Source organism: Podarcis muralis, chromosome 18 (assembly GCF_964188315.1).
Source record: "Podarcis muralis chromosome 18, rPodMur119.hap1.1, whole genome shotgun sequence".
Taxonomy (NCBI): domain Eukaryota; kingdom Metazoa; phylum Chordata; class Lepidosauria; order Squamata; family Lacertidae; genus Podarcis; species Podarcis muralis.
In genome coordinates, this window is record NC_135672.1 from 7,947,823 (window position 1) to 7,974,344 (window position 26,522).

At 49.8% G+C, this 26,522-nt stretch overlaps 1 protein-coding gene across 2 annotated transcripts in view; it reads left to right on the forward strand.

Moving 5' to 3' along the window:
• SEMA6B (semaphorin 6B) overlaps window positions 1-26,522 on the forward strand; it is a 154,508-nt gene that overhangs the window by 61,729 nt on the left and 66,257 nt on the right. The window contains exon 1 of one of the 2 annotated variants that reach the window (XM_077921793.1): window positions 14,418-14,707. The exons of the other annotated variant lie outside the window; for it this stretch is intronic. The gene's annotated coding sequence lies outside the window, so the exon portion shown is untranslated. Of the gene's footprint in view, window positions 1-14,417; window positions 14,708-26,522 lie in introns of those variants that run through there. 2 annotated transcript variants of the gene reach the window in all.

Below are 26,522 nucleotides of genomic sequence, written 5' to 3' on the forward strand. Positions count from 1 at the left end.
ACAACTATCTGACTCTTAGAAGACATCTGAAGGCAGCCCTGTTTAGGGAAGTTTTTAATGTTTGATGTTTTATCGTGTTTTTAACATTCTGTTGGGAGCCGCCCAAAGTGGCTGGGGAAACCCAGCCGGGGGGTGGGGTATAAATATGTTGTTGTTGTCGATGATGATGATGATAAACAGCTTTCTCCAATATTGAAGGCCTCTGAATACTAGAACCCTCATCCCATCCAACAGCATCCTTCTTATGTAGGTCTATCGTTGTTGTCTTGAGAGTCGTTTAGTCGTGTCCGACTCTTTGTGACCCCCTGGACCAGAGCATGCCAGGCACTCCTGTCTTCCACTGCCTCCTGCAGTTTGGTCAGACTCATGCTGGTCGCTTCGAGAACACTGTCCCACCATCTCGTCCTTTGTCGTCCCCTTCTCCTTGTGCCCTCCATCTTTCCCAACATCAGGGTCTTTTCCAGGGAGTCTTCTCTTCTCATGAGGTGGCCAAAGTATTGGAGCCTCGGCTTCAGGATCTGTCCTTCCAGTGAGCACTCAGGTCTGATTTCCTTCAGAATGGAGAGGTTTGATCTTCTTGCAGTCCATGGGACTCTCAAGAGTCTCCTCCAGCACCAGAATTCAAAAGCATCCATTCTTCAGCGATCAGCCTTCTTTATGGTCCAGCTCTCACTTCCATACATCACTACTGGGAAAACCATGGCTTTGTAGGTCTATTAGCTCACCAAAATCGAAGCTCCCCAAGCAAGGGCAGTCTACCTGAGATTAATAAAATCGAAGCTCCCCGAGCAAGGGCAGTCTACCTGAGATTACACGGGGGCAAGGGGCATGGGAAGCAGGCTGCCTTCAAGCCCTGCCTGTGGCCGGCCACAGTGACAGGACACTGGGCCGAATGGACGCGCATGCGTCTCGGCCACCTTGCAGCAAATGGGCCTCCCCCCCTGCCATGCGCGGCGAGTTCCCTGCGGGGAGAAAGGGTGAACATGAACCGTCACTGTTGTTGCAGAAGGCGGCTGCCTCCGCCACTTTGCAGCTGGATCGATGTCTCACGAGCTTGGCTTCCTGCTGTGTTGACACCCCCCCGGGAGCCGGGGACGTCTAGATTCAATTTCAAGATCCACTTACAGCTGCTGTTAATAGGAACCCGGTCCTCCTTCCTTCTCCCACCTCCCCTGCCTTGCACTTGGTGTTCCCTGCAGGCAGCATGAATCACGTCTCGCGCGGGCTCCCCGGTCTCTTGCCACAAGTGCGGAGGGCGCAGAGATTACGGCCGCTGTTCTTTCTGGCTCCAAGGTCTCCCACCCCTCCAAATATATATATATATATTTATTATTATTAATTGGAACAGGTTTAATTGTATTTTTGACACGTCAAACCTCACCAGTCCTCCGCTCCTGTTCCTCTTGCCCACAGGCTCTGGAATAAAAGGGTCTTTTAAAAAAATAAAAATGGGGGATGCCATAAGTTACTAAGGAATTAAGAGTGGGGAGGCTGGTGAAGGCAGTGGGGGAACGGAGGCGCAGGCCTGGCCCCTGAACCAAGCCTTTAAAGCATGATCTGTCAACCTGGTGCCCCCCAAATGCCTTGGACTTCAACTCCCACCAGTGCCGGACAGGAGAGCTGAAATGCTGGAAGCAGTACTTGAAAATATCTGGAGGGCACCAGGTTGGCGAAGCTTGCTTTCAAAGTTCTCTGCTCTCCCCAGGAACGGGGACCTCAAGGAACCCACCCCTCCAAATATAGTCTTGGCATTAAGGCCAGCCTGTCAGCAGCTTGTGGCGCTGTGGGTTAAACCCCAGAGCCTAGGGCTTGTCGGCAGTTCGAATCCCCGCGACGGGGTGAGCTCCTGTTGCTCGGTCCCTGCTCCTGCCAACCTAGCAGTTCGAAAACACATCAAAGTGCAAGTAGATAAATAGGTACCGCTCCGTCTGGAAGGCAAATGAAGAAGAAGAAGAGGAGTTTGGATTTGATATCCCACTTTATCACTACCCTAAGGAGTCTCAAAGCGGCCAACATTCTCCTTTCCCTTCCTCCCCCACAACAAACACTCTGTGAGGTGAGTGGGGCTGAGAGACTTCAGAGAAGTGTGAGTAGCCCAAGGTCACCCAGCAGCTGCATGTGGAGGAGCGGAGATGCGAACCCGGTTCCCCAGATTACGAGACTACCACTCTTAACCACTACACCACACTGGCATTTCCGTGCGCTGCTCTGGTTCACCAGAAGCTGCTTAGTCATGCTGGCCACATGACCCAGAAGCTGTATGCCTGCTCCCTTGGCCAATAAAGCGAGATGAGCACCGCAACCCCAGAGTTGGTCACGACTGAACCTAATAGTCAGGGGTCCCTTTACCTTTACCTTTTATGTCACTCTTTAGGTGCCAGACGAAAACGTTCTTCTTCAACTAGGCCTTGGGCTGGTTAACATTGTGCAGCCTTTTTAATGTGTTTGCGGGGGTTACTGTTTGGTTGCTTCTGTTTCGACTATTTATTTGTGCTATTATCTTGTGTTTTTATCTTGTCAAACCGCCCTCAGACCTTTCGGTGAAGCATTTAATCAGTGCTGTTTTTGTAGAAAAAGAGGTGTCAGAACTCACCACAAACTTATTCTCTTATAATGGAAATGGCGTCCACCTGAGGAGAAATAGTAATAATAATAATAATAATAATACCCCGCCCATCTGGCTGGGTTTCCCCAGCCACTCTGGGCCGTTCCCAACAGAATATTAAAAGCACAATAAAACATCAAACATTAAAAACTTCCCAACACAGGGCTGCCTTCAGATGTCTTCTAAAAGTCAGATAGTTGTTTATTTTCTTTACATCTGATGGGAGGGCACCACCACCGAGAAGGCCCTCTGCCTGGTTCCCTGTAACCTCACTTCTTGCAGGGAGGGAACTGCCAGAAGGCCCTCTGCCTGGTTCCATGTATCCTCACTTCTCGCAGTGAGGGAAGTTGCACCTTGGTGTCTGAACGTTTTGGAAGTCGAACAAATCAGCGTGTTTTTACATGAGTAGAATGTGTCCCTTTATTTAAAATGCATCTCTGGGTTATTTGTGGGGCACAGGAATTCATTCATTTATTTCCCCCCCCCCCAAATATAGACCGGCCCCCCCACAAGGTCTGAGGGACAGTGGACCGGCCCCCCTGCTGATAAAGTTTGCTGACCCCTGCATTACAGTTTGCCCTTTCCAAACCAATTCATGAACTGAAACACAGCCATCTACTGTCAGTCACAGTAGACAATAGATGGTCAAAGGTAAAGGTAAAGGGACCCCTGACCATTAGGTCCAGTCGTGGCCAACTCTGGGGTTGCGGCACTCATCTCGCTTTACTGGCCGAGGGAGCCGGCGTGCAGCTTCCGGGTCATGTGGCCAGCAGGACTAAGCCGCTTCTGGCGAACCAGAGCAGCGCATGGAAACGCCGTTTACCTTCCCGCCGGAGTGGTACCTATTTATCTACTTGTACTTTGACATGCTTTCGAGTCTGGTGTAATTCAGTGAGGACGTGAACTGCCCTGTCCCTCGCTCACGCCCTTAGGACAGAAAGACGAGAGCAGCTGTCAATCGCCAGGCATCACAACGCTGTCATGTGATTTGGTGCCTTGGAAGTTCCAAAGTCTGCAAGCAGCATATATTAATGGGAATAACCAACCAAAAGGCATTATATTGGAGGCATTGGGAGATTGCAAAAAAATATTATAGGTTTTGTGTGTATTAGGAATTCACACTAAAACGCTGACAAATATTCATTAGGGTTTTGTTTTGTTTTTTAAAAAAGGAAATCGCAAATTGCTGCGGAAATAGGGAGAACTGAATTTAACTGATTGGAAAAACGAGAACCTGCAACAGAGAGGTTTCTGCGTTTGTTGTGTTCAGCTCTCCTTTCCTGGAGGTGTAACCAGAGGCCGTAGGAGCATCTGGTAGGCAGGCAGGCAGGCTAAAATAGCATTCTGCCTTGTAGATCCTGCGTTGAGCAGCGGTTGAACCAGATGATCCTATAAAGGTCCCTTCTAAATCCATGATTCTAACTGGCATGTGGGAGATCCCGGGGTTCAGTTCCTGCCGTCTTCCTGGTTTAAAGGGGACGCGGGTGGCGCTGTGGGTTAAACCACAGAGCCTAGGGCTTACCGATCAGAAGGTCGGTGGTTCGAATCCCCACGACGGGGTGAGCTCCCATTGCTCGGTCCCTGCTCCAGCCAACCTAGCAGTTCGAAAATGAAAATTCCATTTGTGGTGGTGGGAGGGGTGGTGTGTGGTGTTGGTGTGGGTGTGGGTGTTTTAGAAATAGCTACTCAGTGCCTTTGTCCCAAAGTGTCAAGGAATGCAACTGTCCAACTTGCTCAACGATTGGATTTGACCATTACTCTTGGAGCAGAGTGGGACATGGGTGGTGCTGTGGGTTAAACCACAGAGCCTAGGACTTGCGGATCAGAAGGTCGGCAGTTTGAATCCCCTTGCTCAGTCCCTGCTCCTGCCCACCTAGCAGTTCGAAAGCACGTCAAAATCAAGTAGATAAATAGGTACAGCTCCGACGGGAAGGTAAACGGCGTTTCCGTGCGCTGCTCTTGTTCGCCAGAAGCGGCTTAGTCCTGCTGGCCACATGACCCGGAAGCTGTACACTGGCTCCCTCGGCCAATAAAGCGAGATGAGCGCCGCAACCCCAGAGTCGGCCACGACTGGACCTAATGGTCAGGGGTCCCTTTACCTTTACCTTGTAGCAGAACTTTAATTGCGACACAAGGCTCACAATGCTCCTGTAAAATAGAGCTTAGCCATGGTCCACCCCCCCAAAAAAACCCCTTATGATATTCTTCTTCCCCCGCCCCGAAGGCAATTCAGCACATAGAATTGGTGGCCGCTGTTATTGGTTTCGGTCCACAAAGGATAAGCATTTGATAGTTCCTCTCTTCTTTTCTGCATTGCCTTGAAATAAACGGTGTGGAGTAGTGTAATGGTAACATAATGAATTGCGTAAAATTCTGCCGCAGTGGACAGTGGGATGAATGGTATAGTTTTTTTTGGGGGGGGTGTCAGAAGCCGAACTGCAGCAGATGAGAGACGGCGCTGCGTGCAGCAAACTCGGGCCCAAATGGAGAGCGATGTCTTCTTCCATCTTTGTCGCTGCTGTCGCCTCCTGTAGCAGCAGCTGCCGCCGCCACAAAAATAAATAAATATACTTTGGGGTGGGAAGGGGGCAAGAGAAACCCTTTGCAAACTTCTCCACCACCAACCCCTTTGATAAAAAAAACCTGTGAAATGCTTCCCCCAAGATCTCTGCTAATGGAGATAGCTGAGAGGCACACAGCTCTTCTGCAAAATGGGGATGGGGTCAGCTTTTCGTGAACCTGTTCAGCCCAGGGCTGAAAACCCCCAAACAGCCCCGCTGCCTAGGAGTCGGAGGAAAGTTTACATTTTGTGAACTCACTTTTTCCTGCACCCCAATTTACTCTTCTACTGCCAAGGAAAAAAAGGGAGCATTTTTTAAAGGAAACGTTCGCCATTCCATCACCCCTTCCTGCCCCTTCCATGTCAAGGAGGCTTGCTAATCTATCTACCGTATTTTTTGCTCTATTAGACTCACTTTTTCCCTCCTAAAAAGTAAGGGGAAATGTGTGTGCGTCTTATGGAGCGAATGCAGGCTGCGCAGCTATCCCAGAAGCCAGAACAGGGAGAGGGATTGCTGCTTTCACTGCGCAGCGATCCCTCTTGCTGTTCTGGCTTCTGAGATTCAGAATATTTTTCTTGTTTTCCTCCTCCAAAAACTAGGTGCGTCTTGTGGTCTGGTGCGTCTTACAGAGCGAAAAATACGGTAATCGCCCTTCCTTCCTTCCTTCCTTCCTTCCTTCCTTCCTTCCTTCCTTCCTTCCTTCCTTCCTTCCTTCCCCCCCGGTCTGATTTGTACTGATTGCTTTATTGGCATTCGGTGTTCTATCAAGGAAATCCCCTCTAAAACACCCAATATCTCTAAACAGCCTTCCTCGCATTAAAAGGCAAGTGTTTTTTTGATGCTCAGATAATCTCTCGCAGCAAAGCCCAGAGTTTACATGATCCACTCGCCATTAAAGGATTCCAGACTAACCCATTTCTTTCCCTCCGAAATCTCCAAGTGCCCGGAACTGATGTTACCTTCTTCCCTTTTAAAGAAATGTCACGCTTTTGAGAGAGTTATCCTTTTAGCTTTCTTTTCCGTCCCCTCCACCCCCCCACCACTCTGATGATAATATATATATATAAGTATTTGTGTGTATAATATAGCCCTTTTGGGATTCAGCCAGTATCCCGATAAAAATCTCTGCTTCTTCCAAACTGATAAGGGAGCCAGCCAAAGCATAATCGCCTCTCCGAGGAAGCAGCTGCGTGCTTCAAGCAGAGAGGAAAATCTCGGGCCAATTTGGCTGCGGTGCAGGGACTGTAAGTTACTGTCGCTGCCACCGGCCGGCCTATGGCGAGGGGGGTGAAAGGTCGTGTGCCATTAGATGCGTAGACCGGCTCTTAAAATCCACTCTTGGCGTCCAAATCGGCTTGCCGGTCGCGTGGCGCTCTAAATCTCTCTGCCTTGCGGGCAGCCCGGGAAGAGGAGCGTTCTCCCCCCCCCCCCCCGTTCCGCAGGGCCCCATCTATCATCTGCTTTCCCAAGGGCCTGTTTCTCCAAATGCATCAGCTTCAATTAGGAAAGGGGTGGCGGTCCGGGGCAGGCAGCCTCTGGCTCCCCTCCTGTGCCCATAATGCAAATCCCGCAATGAGAGCTGTTACATTTCTGCAGCTATCTTTTCTTCTTTTCCACGTTTGTTATAAGAAAATACTGCTCCTTTTCCCTTATGGGGCATCCAAGAGCCCGTATACAGTCATAGTAAAGGTAAAGGGAATCCTGACCATTAGGTCCAGTCGCGGCCGACTCTGGGGTTGCGGCACTCATCTCGCTTTACTGGCCGAGGGAGCCGACGTACAGCTTCCAGGTCATGTGGCCGGCAGGACTAAGCCGCTTCTGGCGAACCAGAGCAGCGCACGGAAACGCCGTTTACCTTCCCGCCAGAGTGGTACCTATTTATCTACTTACACTTTGACGTGCTTTCGAACTGCTAGGTTGGCAGGAGCAGGGACCGAGCAGTCACGACTGGACCTAATGGTCAGGGGTCCCTTTACCTTTTACCCTAAATTGCAAGACCCCTGCAGGTGAGAAAACTGAGCTGCATTTGCCATGGCTACAACTGCTTAGATAAGCGTGTTGCATTTTCTTGCGGACAGTGGGGAAACAGAACAGGGCAATGGATGCAACTTTTCTGCTACAGTTTTGAAACAGGAATGCACGTGGAATATGTCTTGACATGTAATATATGAGTGCAGGGTTAAAATGTAGGTGGGAAGCTGAGCCATGCACTGTCTCAAGGGCGGAGCTACCTGCCCCGGCACCCGGAACATTCGGACACCAATGCACGGCTTCCGATTGGCTGCAGGAAGCTCCTGCAGCCAATCGGAAGCCGCGTTGGACATTTGGGTTCCAAAGAACGTTTGCAAACCGGAACACTCGCTTCCGGGTTTGCGGCGTTCAGGAGCCAAAACGTACAACTTGCAAGGCGTTTGGGATCCAAGGTACGACTAAATAATAATAATAATAATAATAATAATAATAATAATAATAATAAAGGGCAGTCTTGGGAACTTGGAGATTTCTCTCTCTCTCTCCCCCCCCCCTTTTTCTCACCAGTCCCAACTCTTGGGGAAGTCCTTTTCTGCCACTTTTCAGGGCTGGGCAAGACAGACAAGGAGTTTGCCCGGCATGTGACAGCTGCCTCAGTTTCTGTTTGGACGCTGGTTCACGAAGAGCTGTGATTCCTGCGATTGCTCAGAGTAGGCCCATTGAAATGGGGGTGGGGGAAACATTCCTAACCCGGCTCCGTTTACTCCAGTGTGCCTCCTCTGATTAGAGCTTAGTTTCAGTCAACCCTTAGTTGTGGGTCCTTGTGGAAAATCCACTTTGTGGCGACTGCCTCCCAATTTTGTTGGATTATGCAGCAGCTTCCAATTACATCTGATCGGAGATCAAAATATTATCACGAGGAGGGGAAATTTAATTAAAACGTGAAATAAACTCCGAAGGCATGTACATAAATTATAGATGCATCTTTACATGTGAAAATTAATCGACGTGACAAAAGATACGTTTTAGGCTGTCGCCTCAACTTAATTTTTATGGCAGCTGAGGTAGGTTGGTGGGTTTAGCGGGGGGACCCCGAGAGCTGGCGGAGGGGGGGGTGTCTTCGGACATTTTTGGGGTGCCAGCTGGAGTTCAGCACCATCTGAGAGGGCCTGGGGGTTCTGCTTCAAACTTCAACTTCAGGCTTGACATTGAGGCTGGATTCAGGAATTGAAGTATTTACCATCACAAAAGGCTGCCCAGGTAATGCAATCAGTGACCATTATCAGGTATCCTGGCAGACAGGATTTCTGCTGTAGACCGCCTCCTGTGATGTACGTCTGCTGGAGACCGCCCCCTCCTGTGATGCATGTATGATGTTTTAGGGGGGGTGGTCTTCGGCTACAGGGTGGGCAATTTCAAAAGTCTATATAAGGGCTTGCGCACCATTGTTCTGAGTTCCTCCTCCCTCCTGCGTGTGGGGGGTGGGGACCCTGTTGCAACAGTTTAATAAAGATCAGGCTTACTAGCTGTTTTGCTTCTCGATATACTCTGGCTGGCCTCTGTTATTTCCTCCTACCCATAGGGAACCCACTTAAGGACTCTATACAGTCATACCTCGGGTTACAGATGCTTCAGGTTGAGTTTTTTCGGGTTACGGACTGCCAAAACCCGGACGTACCCAGAGAAAGGGACAGGGTTATAAAGACTAGGACTAGCCGCCTAAGAAACAGTTTCTACCCAAATGCAATTCTGGTTTTAAACGCAGTATAAGGAGTATCTATAGGAGTATGGGACGCGGGTGGCGCTGTGGGTTAAACCACAGAGCCTAGGACTTGCCGATCAGAAGGTCAGCGGTTCACATCCCCGCAATGACGGGGTGAGCTCCCGTTGCTCAGTCCCTGCTCCTGCCAACCTAGCAGTTCAAAAGCACGTCAAAGTGCAAGTAGATAAATAGGTACCACTCCGGCGGGAAGGTAAATGGCGTTTCCATACGCTGCTCTGGTTTGCCAGAAGCGGCTTAGTCCTGCTGGCCACATGACCCAGAAGCTGTACGCCGGCTCCCTCGGCCAGTAAAGCGAGATGAGCGCCGCAACCCCAGAGTCGGCCACGACTGGACCCAATGGTCTGGGGTCCCTTTACCTTTACTATAGGAGTATATTGCATTTTAAAATGGGGTTTCAGAGTTTTTAGGGGTCTTTGAATGTCTTATGCAGATTTTTCAATTTCATTGTTCTGTCGGGGACAATGACAATAAAGATATCGTATCGAGGGGTTACTTCCGGGCTTTGGCAGCTGCGCATGCACCGAAGCGCTAAATCGCACTTTGAGCATGTGCAGAAGTGCCGGATCACAACCCTCGCATGCACAGACGCGCCGCTGCGGGTTGCAAACGTGCATGCTGCACGGATCACGTCCGCAACCCGAGCGTCCACTGTACGGGCTCTTGGATACCCCGTAATGGAAAAGGAGAAGGTTTTCCCCTCTAACACTCCCAATGGGCGTTGGGGAGGGTGGGGGCTGCTTCCCACCCCCCTTTGCTAGCTGTCACAGATGCAGAAGCCCTGACCCCCCCACACACACACAGACCACCCTCCCCTCCTCCCCAGGATGTCAGGATAGGACCTTGGTAACTCTACGCCTCAATCGAGGCCACATTCCCCTGACATCACCAGCAGGCTGTCCAGAACGATGGAGCCAGCTTGGCAAGACCAACAGCTGCCTGCAGGCAAGGCTTGGGTTACAGCGTGACATCAGTTCTCTCGGATCACCTGTTGCGGACAAGGTTTTTTTCCTGAGGCGGGCATCCTTGCAGCAGGCGAGGGACAGCTGACCCATTAGCGGCCCGTCCCCTGTCCCCCACACACCCAGGAGATCCTACAAGCCTCTTAATTCTCACCTGCCTCCTCTTTGCATCAAGCTGGGATTCCCAAACGCCTGACAGGCTCTCTTGTTTCCGAAGCTACTGCTGCTTCTTCACTCTTTTGTCCCAAAGGTTTGAGGGACTCCGCTACGGGGTGAGCTCCCGCTGCTCGGTCCCTGCTCCTGCCAACCTAGCACAGTTCGAAAGCACATCAAAGTACAAGTAGATAAAGTGCAAGTAGATACCAAACCATTCTACGTTCAAAATATTATATTAATAATCCAAAAATTGAGAGAGATACGTAGAAGATCAGGACGTGGGTGGCTCTGTGAGTTAAACCACAGTGCCTAGGACTTGCTGATCAGAAGGTCGGGGGTTCGAATCCCCGCGATGGGGTGAAATTGTTCTTAACCGACTCTGGGGTTGCAGCGCTCATCTCGCTTTATTGGCCGAGGGAGCCGGCATACAGCTTCCGGGTCATGTGGCCAGCAGGACTAAGCCGCTTCTGGCGAACCAGAGCAGCGCACGGAAACGCCGTTTACCTTCCCGCCGGAGCGGTACCTATTTATCTACTTGCACTTGGAGGTGCTTTCGAACTGCTAGGTTGGCAGGAGCAGGGACCGAGCAACGGGAGCTCACCCCATCATGGGGATTCGAACTGCCGACCTTCTGATCGGCAAGTCCTAGGCTCTGTGGTTTAACCCACAGCGCCACCCGCGTCCCTTCTAACTTAATAGGTATTCTCTAATAATAAAAAGAGAGATATAAATCGCATCCTTTGAATTTCCTTTTCCGTTTTTAAATATAATTAATTAAGATCCTGCTATTTCAGAGGGTGTTTGGGACCGGAGATCATTTATTGCCCTGCAGTTTGTCATGGTGTCTTTATTTTTATTCCATTTTTATTTAAAAGCAACCACGCCAAAGTGCTGTTGATGACAACATGAATCCATCAGGTGGGTTGGGGGGGGGGGGAACAGCCTATGAATTATTTCCAATATCATGTTAATAAGCAAGAGGTTTTGCTCATTACTGGAAGGCAATGCCATGATTCATAGGGATGCATACATTTGGACTGAACTTGGCCCAATATGTACAAAAACATTTACACAAGGCATTTTGTTAGATAAGAGTTTGCTCCTCTGAAGAATTTAGCTTATCATCTCCCACAAACTTTTCCAGCAAATATGGAATATTCTCCGTAATTATGACAAGCCAGAACTGGTTTCAAAATTCAATACCCATCAAGGATGCGAAAGCATGTAGACATTTGTTTTAGCGGCAGATTTCTGTTGCCGTTGGCTCTCATTGACAGAGTGCTGTCATTTCACTGAATAATTTCAGGGAGATCAGGAGAGGTGATGGATTATCTGCTACTGAAAGCTGAGATGGGTGTTTCGAACTGGCGCTTCTTCCATCCCACCCACCGAAATTGGTTCTGGAGAACATCCTCGGAAGTTCATTAGAAGGTTACTTCTGGCTTCTCTCCTCTCAGAAAAAGCAGAATGCAAGACTGGGACCTGGTTTAGGGTAGAGCTAGGAACAGAAGTAGTGATGTATGGAAGTGAGAGCTGGACCATAAAGAAGGCTGATGGCCGAAGAATGGATGCTTTTGAATTCTGGTGTTGGAGGAGACTCTTGAGAGTCCCATGGACTGCAAGAAGATCAAACCTCTCCATTCTGAAGGAAATCAGCCCTGAGTGCTCACGGGAAGGACAGATCCTGAAGCTAAGGCTCCAAGACTTTGGCCACCTCATGAGAAGAGAAGACTCCCTGGAAAAGACCCTGATGTTGGGAAAGATGGAGGGCACAAGGAGAAGGGGACGACAGAGGACGAGATGGTGGGACAGTGTTCTTGAAGCTACCAGCATGAGTTTGACCAAACTGCGGGAGGCAGTGGAAGACAGAAGTGCCTGGCGTGCTCTGGTCCAGGGGGTCACAAAGAGGCGGACACGACTAAACGACTAAACAACAACAACAGGAACAGCAGACGAGGAAGGACCTCCAGATTTCATCTAGTCGGGTCCTCTGACAAAGCAGGAAATCCACCGTTCCACCCAGGAAATTGATTTGCTGACCAGATCTGTAGAGGGGCAGTTGCACCTGGTGGATTAGTCAGGACTGCAGGGTTACCTTTCCAGGTTCTCAGCTGGCTCCTGAGCCAGGGCCGCCTCCAACAAAGGCTACAGGCAGCAAGGTGGGCACTTGGTTGCCGGTTCTGGATTCAAGTCCTGGTCCCTCGAAAGAATGCATAAAGGATTCAGTCTGTGCAGCAGAGGCAGAACTTTGCTAACATGGCTCCCTGAGCAAGGGCAACATTTTGCGCCCAGCCCAATAATTCTTATTTTCTCAGTAATTACACTTGGTTGCTCTTTAAGGTATCCGTATATATTATGGGTTGCTATTGCTGCTGCTGCTGTTGTTATTTGGTGCCCCCTCGGCTAGATGCCCTGTGTGAGGGAACCACCCGAAAGCATCCAATATAAACTGGCCCAATGTGTTATTAGGCAGGTAGGAACTGGAGTGGTCCTGCCAGGTTCTGCACTTCCAGAAAGTTCCGACACAGTTCTTGGTTCAAAATAACATTCCCTTGGGTGGGATGTGATTGAGGTGGTTATGGTGGGTCTCCCAAGAGGGATGGTGGGAGTGAAATGGATTGAGTTGGCATTTTGAGGCTAGCCTGCTTAATTTAGACATCCCAAAATAATATGGGATCTGAAATCTGCACATCTCTGAAATTTGTTCTGCAGGCATGTCATGTGTACAAAGATGCTTGTACTGGAGTATGGTTTGCATAGACCTATGGGGCGTGGGTGGCACTGTGGTCTAAACCACTGAGCCTCTAGAGCTTGCCAATCTGAAGGTTGGCGGTTCGAATCCCTGCTATGGGGTGAGCTCCTGTTGCTCAGTCCCAGCTCCTGCCAACCTAGCACTTCGAAAGCACGCCAGTGCAAGTAGATAAATAGGTACCACTGCAGCGGGAAGGTAAACAGTGTTTTTGTGCGTTCTGGTATCCGTCACGGTGTCCCATTGCACCAGAAGTGGTTTAGTCCTGCTGGCCACATGACCTGGAAAGCTGCCTGTGGACAAACGCCGGCTCCCTCGGCCTGAAAAGCACGATGAGCGCCGCAACCCCATAATCGCCTGGGGTCTGAAGTGGCAGAAAGGGATTTCTGAATGCAAAAAAATGGGGAGTTTTTGCATCGAGAAAACTAAACCTGAATTAGTCCTGGAAAGAGCTGGGGGCAACCCAGCCAGATGGGCAGGGTATAAACAATAGAATTATTATTATTATTATTATTATTATTATTATTATTATTATTATTATTATTATTATGGCTCCTGCCAACCTAGCAGTTGGAAAGAATGTCAAAGTGCAAGTAGATCAATAGGTACCGCTCCGGCGGGAAGGTAAATAGCATTTCTATGCGCTGCTCTGGTTCGCCAGAAGTGGCTTCGTCCTGCTGGCCACATGACCCGGAAGCTGAACGCCAGCTCCCTCGGCCAATAAAGCGAGATGAGCGCCGCAACCCCAGAGTCGGTCACGACTGGACCTCCTTTACCTTTACCTCGGGTTACAGACGCTTCAGGTTACAGACGCTTCAGGTTACAGACTCTGCTAACCCAGAAATATTACCTCGGGTTAAGAACTTTGCTTCAGGATGAGAACAAATTGTGCTCCGGCGGCGCGGCGGCACCAGGAGGCCCCATTAGCTAAAGTGGTGCTTCAGGTTAAGAACAGTTTCAGGTTAAGAACGGACCTCCAGAACAAATTAAGTTCTTAACCCAAGGTACCACTGTATTGCTATTACTATTTATTCCCATGAGGTACACTGACTGTAGCAGATGAGAGTCAAGTGTCTAAGAATCTACGGCGCTTGAGTTTTGTCCGACAGAGCCAATGTGGGAGAACCGACCGCCTGGGCCTCTTTGAGCCATACCTGAAATTGCGTGGTGGGGTGGCGGTTGGGGTCGCCCCAAGCCCCGCTGGCTGACTGGCGTCCCCTAGTGGCACCTCGGAGATATGGCACCTGCCCTTCTTAAGCGATGGAGAGCCTATTCACACCTGTCTTCCGGACAGCGGCTGTTTGGTGCGGCTGTGTGTGTGCGTAATCCCACCCTGCTGCCTGAAAGTCGGGGTTGTTCCCCCTCCCTCCCCCCCCAAGCAGGCAGGGGGGGCAGGTTTGCCCTGTGAAACTTCAGGACTGGAGGAGGGGAGGGGAGGAAAAGGTCGGTGCTTTTTAATGCTGGAGCATGGGGGACGACTGGTAATGTGACCCTGTTTATTGTCTGTGCAGGAAAGGAGAAGAGACATAGGAACTGGGGTAGCTGGGGGGGGGGACGGCTGAGGAACAACTGGCTAGAGAAGGAAGAACGACCCAGCGGGGGGATCAGGTGGCCGAGAGAGAGAAAGAGAGAGACACACACAGGGCTTGCTTTTTAAAAATGAGAGAGGGAGAGGATTCTATTCACCGCTGCTCTGGCGGCGGAGACAGGCGACAGGGGAAGCCTTGGTGCGCCCTTTGCTGGGGAGAGATGGGAGGGTGAATGGCGTCTGCAGACAGGGGAGGGTTTGCCGTGCCGGATTGGAGCCCCAGGCCGGTCAGAAGCTGCCGGCGAGATGCTCCCGGCCAGCGCAGGAGGGAGGTGACGGACGGACAGGCTCCCCCATCACCTGGGCCTGGCGGGACAGGTTGCTCCCTGCGGCAGGTAAGTTCAGGTGCGGCACGGAAGGCAGGTGGGCAATGTCCAACCTGAGCCATTCTCAAACGAGACCGGCTGGCATTGAAGGGGCAGGTCCTTGTTTTCCCCTTTTTGAAATAATTTTTTTATTTGATTTTCAAAAATATATACATACAGTGGTACCTCGGGTTACATACGCTTCAGGTTACAGACTCTGCTAACCCAGAAATAGTGCTTCAGGTTAAGAACTTTGCTTCAGGATAAGAACAGAAATCGTGCTCCGGCGGCGCGGCAGTGGCAGCAGGAGGCCCCATTAGCTAAAGTGGTGCTTCATGTTAAGAACAGTTTCAGGTTAGGAACGGACCTCCAGAACGAATTAAGTCCTTAACCCGAGGTACCACTGTATAACAAAATCAATTCCGAATCCAGATGTCGAGATTACTATCCATCTCCTGACTCACCCCGCCCCAATCCCTTCTGTGGGTCCTATTGATACTATTTCCCACTGCATATCAATACTACAGTGGTACCTTGGGTCACAGACGCTTCAGGTTACAGACTCCGCTAACCCAGAAATAGTACCTCAGGTTAAGAACTTTGCCTCAGGATGAGAACAGAAATCGTGCTACGGCGGCGCGGCGGCAGCAGGAGGCCCCATTAGCTAAAGTGGTACCTTAGGTTAAGAACAGTTTCGGGTTAAGAACGGACCTCCAAAACGAATTAAGTTCTTAACCCGAGGTACCAGTGTACTCTGATTTTTAGTCTTTCTAAATTATCAGTACATCCGTAATGTTTACCTTTCCGCCGGAGTGGTACCTATTTATCTACTTGCACTTTGATGTGCTTTCGAACTGCTAGGTTGGCAGGAGCAGGGACCGAGCAACAGCTCACCCCGTCGCGGGGATTCGAACCGCCGACCTTCTGATCGGCAAGTCCTAGGCTCTGTGGTTTAGACCACAGCGCCACCCGCGTCCCTCTCTGTGGTCTTACTGCTTTCCCAAAAAAATGTTTACACTGTCGTTGCTCGTCTTCACCTTAAAAATGGGGCAAGGGAGAGAGGGAAAAGGCATTTAGCCTGTTGTTAGAGACCAAGAGGAAAGACTGGGGCAATGCTTGCTATCAGGAGCGGGGCAGTTTAGCGCACTGCGCCCGTCTCCACCTGGCGCAAAACAGACTTGCTGGAGGCCGGTTAGGCTGTGAGGCTTTGCTGAGGTTAGATCTGCCGACGCCAGCTATCAAATAACTGACATGCTGTTTGCTATTGACGCTAATTAACTGCGGGGCCGTTTGGGGAGGGGGGAGGCCTGCCGCTCGCCCGGTTCTTTATTGAATGCGCATCGAATTCCTATCAGGATCCCGGCCTCCACTTCCCTTTAGCAGCCAGGCACACTGATTTTCACCTCCCCTCCAAGGCAACGAGGCTCACTGTACATCTCCCAGCAAACCACAACATCGCTCTCAATCCAGCTTCTTTGAGCTTGCTTGTTCTCCTGGCAGTGCTCATAATCGTGAGGGCTGGACACTGGATTTCTCTCTTTGAAAAATAAATAAAGCGAGATAAAAATTAAGCTGTCTCACATAAATTCCAAAGCTCAAACCTCTCCATTCTGAAGGAAATCAGCCCTGAGTGCTCACTGGAAGGACAGATCCTGAAGCCGAGGCTCCAAGACTTTGGCCACCTCATGAGAAGAGAAGACTCCCTGGAAAAGACCCTGATGTTGGGAAAGATGGAGGGCGCAAGGAGAAGGGGGCGACAGAGGATGAGATGGTGGGACAGTGTTCTCGAAGCTACCAGCATGAGTCTGACCAAACTGCGGGAGGCAGTGGAAGACAGGAGTGCCTGGCGTGCTCTGGTTCAGGGGGTCACGAAGAGTCGGACACGACTAAACGACTAAACAACAACAACAAACAACAACAACAACAGGTATCTAAGCTATTTGCACATAACAAAATATGTATTTTATCAAAGTAATTGTTGAACTGAAATACAAGTTCTGAGATGATATTTGGAGCTCCCAACATGAGTTTGACCAAACTGCGGGAGGCAGTGGAAGACAGGAGGGCCTGGCGTGCTCTGGTCCAGGGGGTCACGAAGAGTCGGACACGACTAAATGAATAAACAACAACATCGTAAATTCCATGCAACAGTTTTTGTGGCTAAGCGGTGCTCTAGCAGCGCATTCCTGCAGCAGGGGCACAGCCAGCGAACCCTGCCCAAAGGCCCTCATAGACCCTCATAGTTGAAAGGAATTCTTCTTCTTCTTCTTCTTCTTCTTCTTCTTCTTCTTCTTCTTCTTCTTCTTCTTCTTCTTCTTCTTCTTCTTCTTCGTCTGGCACCTAAAGATATGTAATGAATGCGCCAGGCAAGTCTCCCTAGGGAGAGCATTCCTCTGACAGGGAGCCACCACAGAAAAGGCCCTGTTGCCGTGCTGCCACCCTTGGGACCACTCATGGAGCTGGCTCATGAAGAAGGGTCTCAGATGATGCTTGCAGGCTCCAAGTTGGTTCATATGGGGAGAGGTGGTTCTTGAGGTATTATCAGGTCCTAGACCGCTCATGGAGCAAGCCCGTTTTTTGCTGCTCCAGAGGGTACGGCCCAAACCAATGGATTCAAATGACAAAGAAGGGCATTCCAATTAAACATTAGGAAGAACGCTAGGAATTCTTATTATTATATTTATTATTTATGCCACGCCCATCTGGCTGGGTTTCTCAGCCACTCTGGGTGGCTCCCAACAGAATAAAAAAGCGATAAAATATCAAACATTACAAACTTCCCTAAACAGGGCTGCCTACAAGTCAGATAGTTGTTGATTCCCTTGACATCTGATGGGAGGGCGTTCCACAGGGCGGGCGCCACCACCGAGAAGGCCCTCTGCCTGGTTCCCTGGAACCTCACTTCTCGCAGGGAGGGAACCGCCAGAAGGCCCTCGGAGATAGACCTCAGTGTCCGGGCTGAACAATGGGGGTGGAGACACTCCTTCAGGTATTCTGGGCTGAGGCCTTTTAGGGCTTTCAAGGTCAGCACCAAGACTTTGAACTGTGCTTGGAAATGGACTGGGAGCCAATGTCAGACTTTCAGGATCGGTGTAATATGGTCTCGACGAATCATCTACTCAGCGTCGAGGAAGTTCCTCTAGTGCTGGAGCCTGGCAGAGAGGCGCATACATCCTGACACCTACATTAAAAGGTTCTTTAATTCCTCCTCACTTTCTGCCATCAAGGTTGTGTCATCTGCATATCTCTGGTCTCTGGTTCCTCTGCCTCTTCGAAATCCAGCTTGCACTTCTGGGAGTTCTCTGTCCACATACTGCTTAAGCCTGCCTTGTAGAATTTTAAGCATAACCTTGCTAGCGTGTGAAATGAGTGCAATTTCTGACTCCGCCCACTGCTGGCATGTGGCCCTTGGAAGCTCGCCCAGAAGCAAACGTGGCCCTCAGTCTGCAGAACGTCTCCCCGGCGAGGTCTTTAAACCGAATCCAATGTTCTGCCAGGGCAATGGTGGGAGGAGAAACATAAGGAGCTGGGCGATTGCCTGAAAACGTGGCGGGGCTCTGTTCGAAGTGGGAGACCTCTGAGTTGAGAAGTCAGGGGGCAGGAGGGAAATAGCCGAAGGGAAGCCATCGCCGCTGAGCCAAGGAAAATAAATCAGCTTCTGCGGAAGGTCTCCTTTGATTGAAGAAAACGGCGCTTTGAAAAGCAATCGCAACGCGGCGAAAGGGCATCTTGGGCACAAAAGCACGGAGGTTTGCAATGTGTTTAAGCCGAGCCCGACAAGGAAGCCCCGGGCACAGGCAGGCAGCTGATTTATTGGACTCCTGGAAGCCTTCCTGCCCAGACCCCCCCCCCCACAGAAGACCAGTTTGCAAGGCGGCCAACAGCTGGGGAGAGATCTTGAGCGCATGACGATATCATAAAGGTAAAGGGACCCCAGTCGTGGCCGACTCTGGGGTTGCGGTGCTCATCTCGCTTTATGGCCGAGGGAGACGGCGTACAGCTTCCGGGTCATGTGGCCAGCATGACTAAGCCGCTTCTGGAGAACCAGAACAGCGCACGGAAACGCCGTTTACCTTCCCGCCGAAGCGGTACCTATTTATCTACTTGCGCTGGTGTGCTTTCGAACTGCTAGGTGGGCAGGAGCAGGGACCGAGCAACAGCAGCTCACCCCATCGCGGGGATTCGAACCGCCGACCTTCTGATAGGCAAGTCCTGGGCTCTGTGGTTTAGCCCACAGCGCCAACCACATCCCTTCACAATATCATGCCCTCCGACATTTCTCCAATGAAAATAGGGATGTCCCATTTCCATAATGATAATTTTACTATTTATACCCGACCACACACACACACACACATCTTTCTGGGTTGCCCCAGCCTCTCTGGCCAGCTTCCAACATATATAAAAACATTTTTTTAAAAAACCTTCCCTATACAAGGTTGCCTTCAGACAGCTCAGGAGTTGGATAACTCCAACCCTTTCAACATTTCTCCAATGAAAATAGGGATGTCCTAAGGAAAAGTGGGACGCGGGTGGCGCTGTGAGTTAAACCACAGAGCCCTAGGGCTTGCCAATCAGAAGGTTGGCGGTTTGAATCCCGGCAACGGGGTGAGCGCCTGTTGCTCGGTCCCTGCTCCTGCCAACCTAGCAGTTCGAAAGCATACCAGCGCAAGTAGATAAATGGGTACCACTGCAGTGGGAAGGTAAACGGCGTTTCCATGTGCTCTGGTTTCTGTCACGGTGTCCCATTGCGCCAGAAGCAGTTTAGTCCTGCTGGCCACATGACCCAGAAAGCTGCCTGGGGACAAACGCCGGCTCCCTCGGCCTGAAAGCGAGATGAGCGCCACAACCCCAGAGTCGCCGTTGACTGGACTGAACCGTCCAGGGGTCCTTTACTTGTGACAATGGCGAGGAAGCCACGGTGGCAAGCAGCTCACAAGCCGTGTATGCCCCAAGTTGCCTTCTAGACCATTTCTGGCATCTTGTGACCAAAGGGTCCTTTACCTTTGCACCGCCTCGAGACCCTTTGAAGATAAAGTTGGCACATAAATGTAACAAACAAATAAATGTATGCAGGTCCGGGTTTTTGTCTGGTTGGCTGCTTGGCTGGGCAAGGTAAAGCGACTCACAAGTTTAATAAATAAATAGCTTGTACATAGCTGTCAACCGTCCCTTATTTGGCGGGAAACTCCCTTATCCCAGCGCTGTGTCCCGCTGCTGTCCCTTATTGATGATGTCCCTTAAATGTCCCGGGTTTCAAAGGAAGCAGCTCCTCTCCCTCCCTCCCTGCTGGCCAGGGAGGAGGGAGGCTCCAATTGTGTTGCTTGGCTGCGTTGCTCACCCAATAAGGAGTCTAAGAACGACAACAAACACTCTGTGAGGTGAGTGGGGCTGAGAGACTTCAAAGAAGTGAGACTGGCCCAAGGTCACCCAGCAGCTGCATGTGGAGGAGCAGAGACGCAAACCCGGTTCCCCAGATTACGAGACTACCGCTCTTAACCACTACACCACACTGGCTCTCCTGTCTTGCACTGCCTCCCGCAGTTTGGTCAGACTCATGCTGGTAGCTTCGAGAACACTGTCCCACCATCTCGTCCTCTTTTGTCCCCTTCTCCTTGTGCCCTCCATCTTTCCCAACATCAGGGTCTTTTCCAGGGAGTCTTCTCTTCTCATGAGGTGGCCAAAGTCTTGGAGCCTCAGCTTCAGGATCTGTCCTTCCAGTGAGCACTCAGGGCTAATTTCCTTCAGAATGGAGAGGCTTGATCTTCTTGCAGTCCATGGGACTCTCAAGAGTCTCTCCTCCAGCACCAGAATTCAAAAGCACCAATTCTTCGGCGATCAGCCTTCTTGATGGTCCAGCTCTCACTTCCATGCATCACTACTGGGAAAACCATAGCTTTAACTATGCGGACCTTTGTTGGCAAGGTGATGTCTCTGCTTTTTAAAATGCTGTCTAGGTTTGCCATCGCCTTTCTCCCAGATCAGGGCATAGGCCCAAGGATTTAGGGCAATCTGGGGCTTGCTTTTTCCCCGTGGTCATGGTATTTGCCCCATATCTTGTCTGGAAGAGCTGCATGCAGTGCAGTAAGGGAAGGAGGGCAGCAACCGCAAGGAAAGAAATGAGGATTTAGCAAGTCAGCGGCTGTCGGCTTTGCTCAGGAGGGGTATTGACTATCAGTCAAGGGATATTAGACCAGGGCACCGAAGGACGGCAAGGGCACAGCTGGTTTTATTTAATATGTATTGGGACGGCCGTCCTTTCCCTGAGCCGAACGCCATGGCAATGCAATCAAAATCAATTTCCTGAGAATATCATCAGAGTGTCCAGGATCAGGCCTGTCCAGCATCATCTTCTTACAGTGGCCAACCATATGCAAGACCTGAGTTCACCTTTATTAGGCGTGGGTGGGGAGCAACTCAAAAGTGCAATCCATAATAATACAGTGGTACCTTGGTTCTCAAATTTAATCCATTCTGGAAGTCCAAAACCAAAGCGTTCCAAAACCGAGGCGCGCTTTCCTATAGAAAGTAATGCAAAATGGATTAATCCGTTCCAGACTTTTAAAAACAACCCCTAAAATAGAGAATTAACATGAATTTTACTATCTAACGCAGGGGTCAGCAAACGTTTTCAGCAGGGGGCCAGACCACAGTCCCTCAGACCTTGTGGGGGGCCGGACTATATTGTGTGTGGGGGGGGGAATGAACCCAACATCAGGGTCTTTTCCAGGGAGTCTTCTCTTCTCATGAGGTGGCCAAAGTACTGGAGCCTCAGCTTCAGGATTTGTCCTTCCAGTGAGCACTCAGGGCTGATTTCCTTCAGAATGGAGAGGTTTGATCTTCTTGCTGTCCATGGGACTCTCCAGAGTCTCCTCCAGCACCAGAATTCAAAAGCATCCATTCTTTGGAGATCAGCCTTCTTTATGGTCCAGCTCTCACTTCCATACATCACTACTGGGGAAACCATAGCTTTGACTATACGGACCTTTGTTGGCAAGGTTTTCGGTTTTTTTGATGTTGAGCTTCAGACCATATTTTGCGCTCTCCCCTTTCACCCTCAGTAATTGGTTCTTTAAGAGACCCCAATTCTCCTCCTTCCAAGGGAACTCTGGGAATTGTAGTTCTGGGAGGGGGGTAGCAATACCATTAACTGCTCTCAGCCCTCAGTTCCCAGAATTCTTTGGGGAAACGCCATGGCTGGTTGAAACGATATGATGCATTTTGTCTTTTTACATTGTGCTTTTATGCTCTAAACGCCGGGAGACCTGCGGGTATTGGGCGGTCTACAAATTTAATAGATGATAATAAAGTAATAGGGACGCGCGTGGCGCTGTGGGTTAAACCACAGAGCCCAGGACTTGCCGATCAGAAGGTTGGCTGTTCGAATCCCCGCAATGACGGGGTGAGCTCACGTTGCTCGGTCCCAGCTCCTGCCAACCTAGCAGTTCGAAAGCACACCAGCGCAAGTAGATAAATAGGTACCGCTCCGGCGGGAAGGTAAACGGTGTTTCCGTGCGCTGCTCTGGTTCGCCAGAAGCGGCTTCGTCCTGCTGGCCACGTGACCTGGAAGCTGTACGCCGGCTCCCTCGGCCAATAAAGCGAGATGAGCGCCGCAACCCCAGAGTCGGCCACGACTGGACCTAATGCTCAGGGGTCCCTTTACCTTTACATAATAAAGTAATAACACTGCTTTAAATCTATAATGCAGATGAGGCCTTAGATGGAACGATTTTGAGTCCAATTATAAGGCAGTTCCTTGTCCCCACATCTCATCTGCTCCTTCGGGTCCCCACAATGCAAATGTCTCCTCTATATCAGCCTCGTTGGTGATTAGCGGTCATTAAGGAACACCTACGCCTGAGCAGGAAACCTTAATTTCTTTCCCTTCTTAATCTATTATTGTACTATAGGAAAAGGAGAGCAATTGAATAGACAAAGGAGCCGTTTAACATGCATGCATATCCCAAAATAAAATAAAATACTGAATGACGAAGGAACAGGCTATAAATAAAAGTTAACTGGTAAAGTAATTCAGAGGGAAAGGAGTAGTTATAAAAACATCAAAATGGGGCGTCTGCCCCCCCCCCCAAGATTTTAGGGAATTCCAGCACAAATCTCTGCTGTTCACTTATTTGATCCATGTCTGAAATTAAAATCAATCCATCAAATATGAGCCATATTCACTGTTTTCGTCGATTTCAGTCCACAAACGGTGTATAATTGATTAGGTTCCCTCCCTGCAGTTATTTGCATTGAAACGAGTTGGTTGGGATAACGTAAGGGCGCAGTAATTTAAACAACTTGCTTTAAAAATTACGTAAGTTACAAAATATTGGCACAGCAAGAAGAGTAATGTGAATTTATTAATTTCAGTCACAGACCAGTTCCAGCTCGCATGCAATATCAGGGTAATCATACAACACGATAGGTATACATTTGAATCTGCAATTGGGTATAACAGGGACAATACAGATATAGCAGCAGAGGAATAATGGGGTTTCTGGTGGAAGGTAATAGAATCACCGAGTTGTAGAGGTGGAAGGGGACCTCAAATGTCATCTAGTCCACCCCCCCCCCGAGATGCAGGACTCACAACTAAAGAACCCCTGACAAGGCGGTTTGTTGTTGTTGTTGTTGTTTAGTCACTTAGTCGTGTCCGACTCTTCGTGACCCCCTGGACCAGAGCACGCCAGGCACTCCTGTCTTCCACTGCCTCCCGCAGTTTGGTCAGACTCATGCTGGTAGCTTCGAGAACACTGTCCCACCATCTCGTCCTCTGTCGTCCCCTTCTCCTTGTGCCCTCCATCTTTCCCAACATCAGGGTCTTTTCCAGGGAGTCTTCTCTTCTCATGAGGTGCAGCTGGTCATATCCTGGCAGCTGAAATGCTGAATGGCAGCTGTTCTTGTGGCACACCTTACCATTACTGTTGCACAACTCTCAGCCATTTATTTATTCATACATACATACATACATACATACATACATACATACCCTGCCCATCTGGGGCTGGGTTTCCCCAGCCACTCTGGGCGCCTCCCAACATAATAATGATGATGATGATGATGATGATGATGATGATGATGTGATCAAACATTAAAAAGCTTCCCTAAACAGGGCTGCCTTCAGATGTCTTCTACAAGTCAGATAGATGTTTGTTTCCTTGACATCTGATGGGAGGGCGTTCCACAGGGCGGGTGCCACCACCGAGAAGGCCCTCTGACTGGTTCCCTGTAACCTGACTTCTCGCAATGAGGGAACCGCCAGAAGGCCCTCGGAGCTGGACCTCAGTGGGGAGCTGGACGATGGGGGTGGAGACGCTCCTTCAGGTCTACTGGGCTGAGGCCGTTTAGGGCTTTAAAAGTCAGCACCAACACTTTGAATTGCGCTCAGAAATGTACTGGGAGCCAACGTAGGTCTTTCAGGACCGGTGTTATGTGGTCTCGGTGGCCGCTCCCAGTCACCAGTCTGGCTGCCGCATTCTGGATTAGTTGCAGTTTCCGAGTCACCTTCAAAGGTAGCCCCACGGAGAGTGTGTTACAGTAGTCCAAGCGGGAGATAACCAGAGCGTGCACCACTCTGGCGAGACAGTCTGCACATTTCTGCAATAATTTATTCTTCTTCATGAAAACTCACCAGCAGTTTAGTGCGGATTTCTCCCAACAAACACATTTCTGCGTGTAATTTTGGCAGACCGACACATTTTTTTGCAAGCAGTTTCCCCCAACGTAATACATATTTCTTTCTGCCCGTTCTACCTGCCCCTTTCTCGAATAAGCCACCTTGCCTCACGAAACCGACTTCTTGAGCGGCGTGTTCCCCCCGCAGTCGCTACCGGCGGCTGCAGTTTTGCAGAACTGGGATATTTTCGGATGAAAGCTTAATTTCGTGCGTGTTTGACAACACATTAAATCTAATGTAGGGCTGTCTGTGTGTGGGAAGCCCGACTCGGATTCCTTATTAGGAGGAATGGATAGGGGTCCCTGAGGAGCTTCCGCTGTGAGGGATCGCTTGTGAAGCGACGGCGTTAAATGACGGTTCGTTAGATGGAGGCTTTGGGAAAACAATATTAACTACAATTTTCATCCAAAACCGTTGTCCTTTGTTGCTGCTGTTTGTAACCGGGTGACAGGGCCACATCTAGAATATTGGGTTGCCTCCAGCTAAGTTCTGCTTTTGAGGAGACCCGCGGAAATTCATGGGCCCAAGTTAGTCATGTCTATCAGTTGCAATAGGTCTACTCTGAGTAGACCAGGTTCATTCAGCTTTGGTCTTGCAGATTTCACACCTCTCTCTCCTTATCCTCAGCATGCATACCATGGCCTGCATTCAGCCAAGCCCTACTCAGAGTAGGCTGGGCAAAACCGACACATCTAAATTAGCCGCGCCTATCCGTTTCAATAGCTCAGTTGGTAGAGCATGAGACTTAACCTCAAGGGTTGTGGGTTCGAGATCCGAGTTGGGCAAAAATAGGGGGTTGGGCTGAATGACCCTTCGTGGCCCCTTCCAACTCAATGATTCTATGATTCAATAATAATAATAATAATAATAATAATAATAATAATAATAATAATAATAATAAATTTTATTTATATCCCGCCCTCCCCAGCTGAAGCCGGGCTCAGAGCGGCTAACATCAAATGTATAACACATTAACATAAAATCAGACAATCAATTAAAATACATCCTCAATGAGGCTACTCTGTGTAGGATTTACACTGGAGACAGCCTCATGAATTTAAAGCCGCCTTCTGGCACTCTAGCTGTTATGTACTGAAGTTCTCACCCTGGGCCAGCAGGGGGATACTGTAGATAGTTCAGGTCCACATATGCAAATAAGGGATCGAAAGTGACGTTCAGTGATTGGATAGTTACAGAAAGTTGTTGCAGTTACGTTGTACTGGAGCTCTATATAAGCAGGCTGGCTGAACCTTCCAGTTCAGTTCTGTTCTGGCCTGTGAATAAACAAGAGCTGTTTGAAGAATCGCTGTGTCGTCGGATATGTTCACCCACAACTTAACACTAGCAATCACGGGTTCCACTGAATAACCCTGAAGAACTGTAGTGTGTTAAAGGTGCAGAGAGTTTTTAGGAGACACAGATAGCTACAGTTTGTTTGCTTGTTCAATTTATATACCGCCCTATGCCCGGAAGTCTTAGGGCGGTTCACAAAAAAAAGATCACAATATATAAAATCGAAATAAGAACAATAACCCAATAGCACCCACCCCCCAAAATAGCCACATTTTAAAAGGGTATGGGATGTTGATCAGGTCTACCAAAGGCCTAATTAAAAAGGAACGTTTTTGCCTGTTGCCTAAAGGTGTATAATGAAGTGAACTTCCCTGGGGAGAGCATTCCACGGACGGGGAGCCACTGCAGAGAAGGCCCCGTTCTCGTGTTGCCAGCCTCCGGACCTCTCGAAGAGGAGGCACAGGAAGGAGGGCCTCAGAAGATGATCTCAGGGTCTGGGTAGGTTCATATGGAAAGAGGCGGTCCTTGAGGTATTGCGGTCCTGAGCCATTTAAAGCTTTATAGGTCAAAACCAGCACTTTGAATCGGGCCCGGAAATTAATTGGTAGCCAGGGCAGACGGACTAGGGCTGCAGCCAATCGGAAGCTGCGATTTGGAAGTCGAACGGACTTCCGGAACGGATTCTGTTCGACTTCCAAGGTACGACTGTCATTGCAAAGGGATGTGGAAAAGGTGGAGAACAGAATCTGCAATGGGGGGAGAGAGAGAAACAGAGAGAAAACAGGACTGAGAGATTTGCTCCTCCTTCTCTCCAGGACCCCACAACTCTGGAGCCAATGCCTGCTGTTTAGCTGTGGCCATTCTGCCATGGTT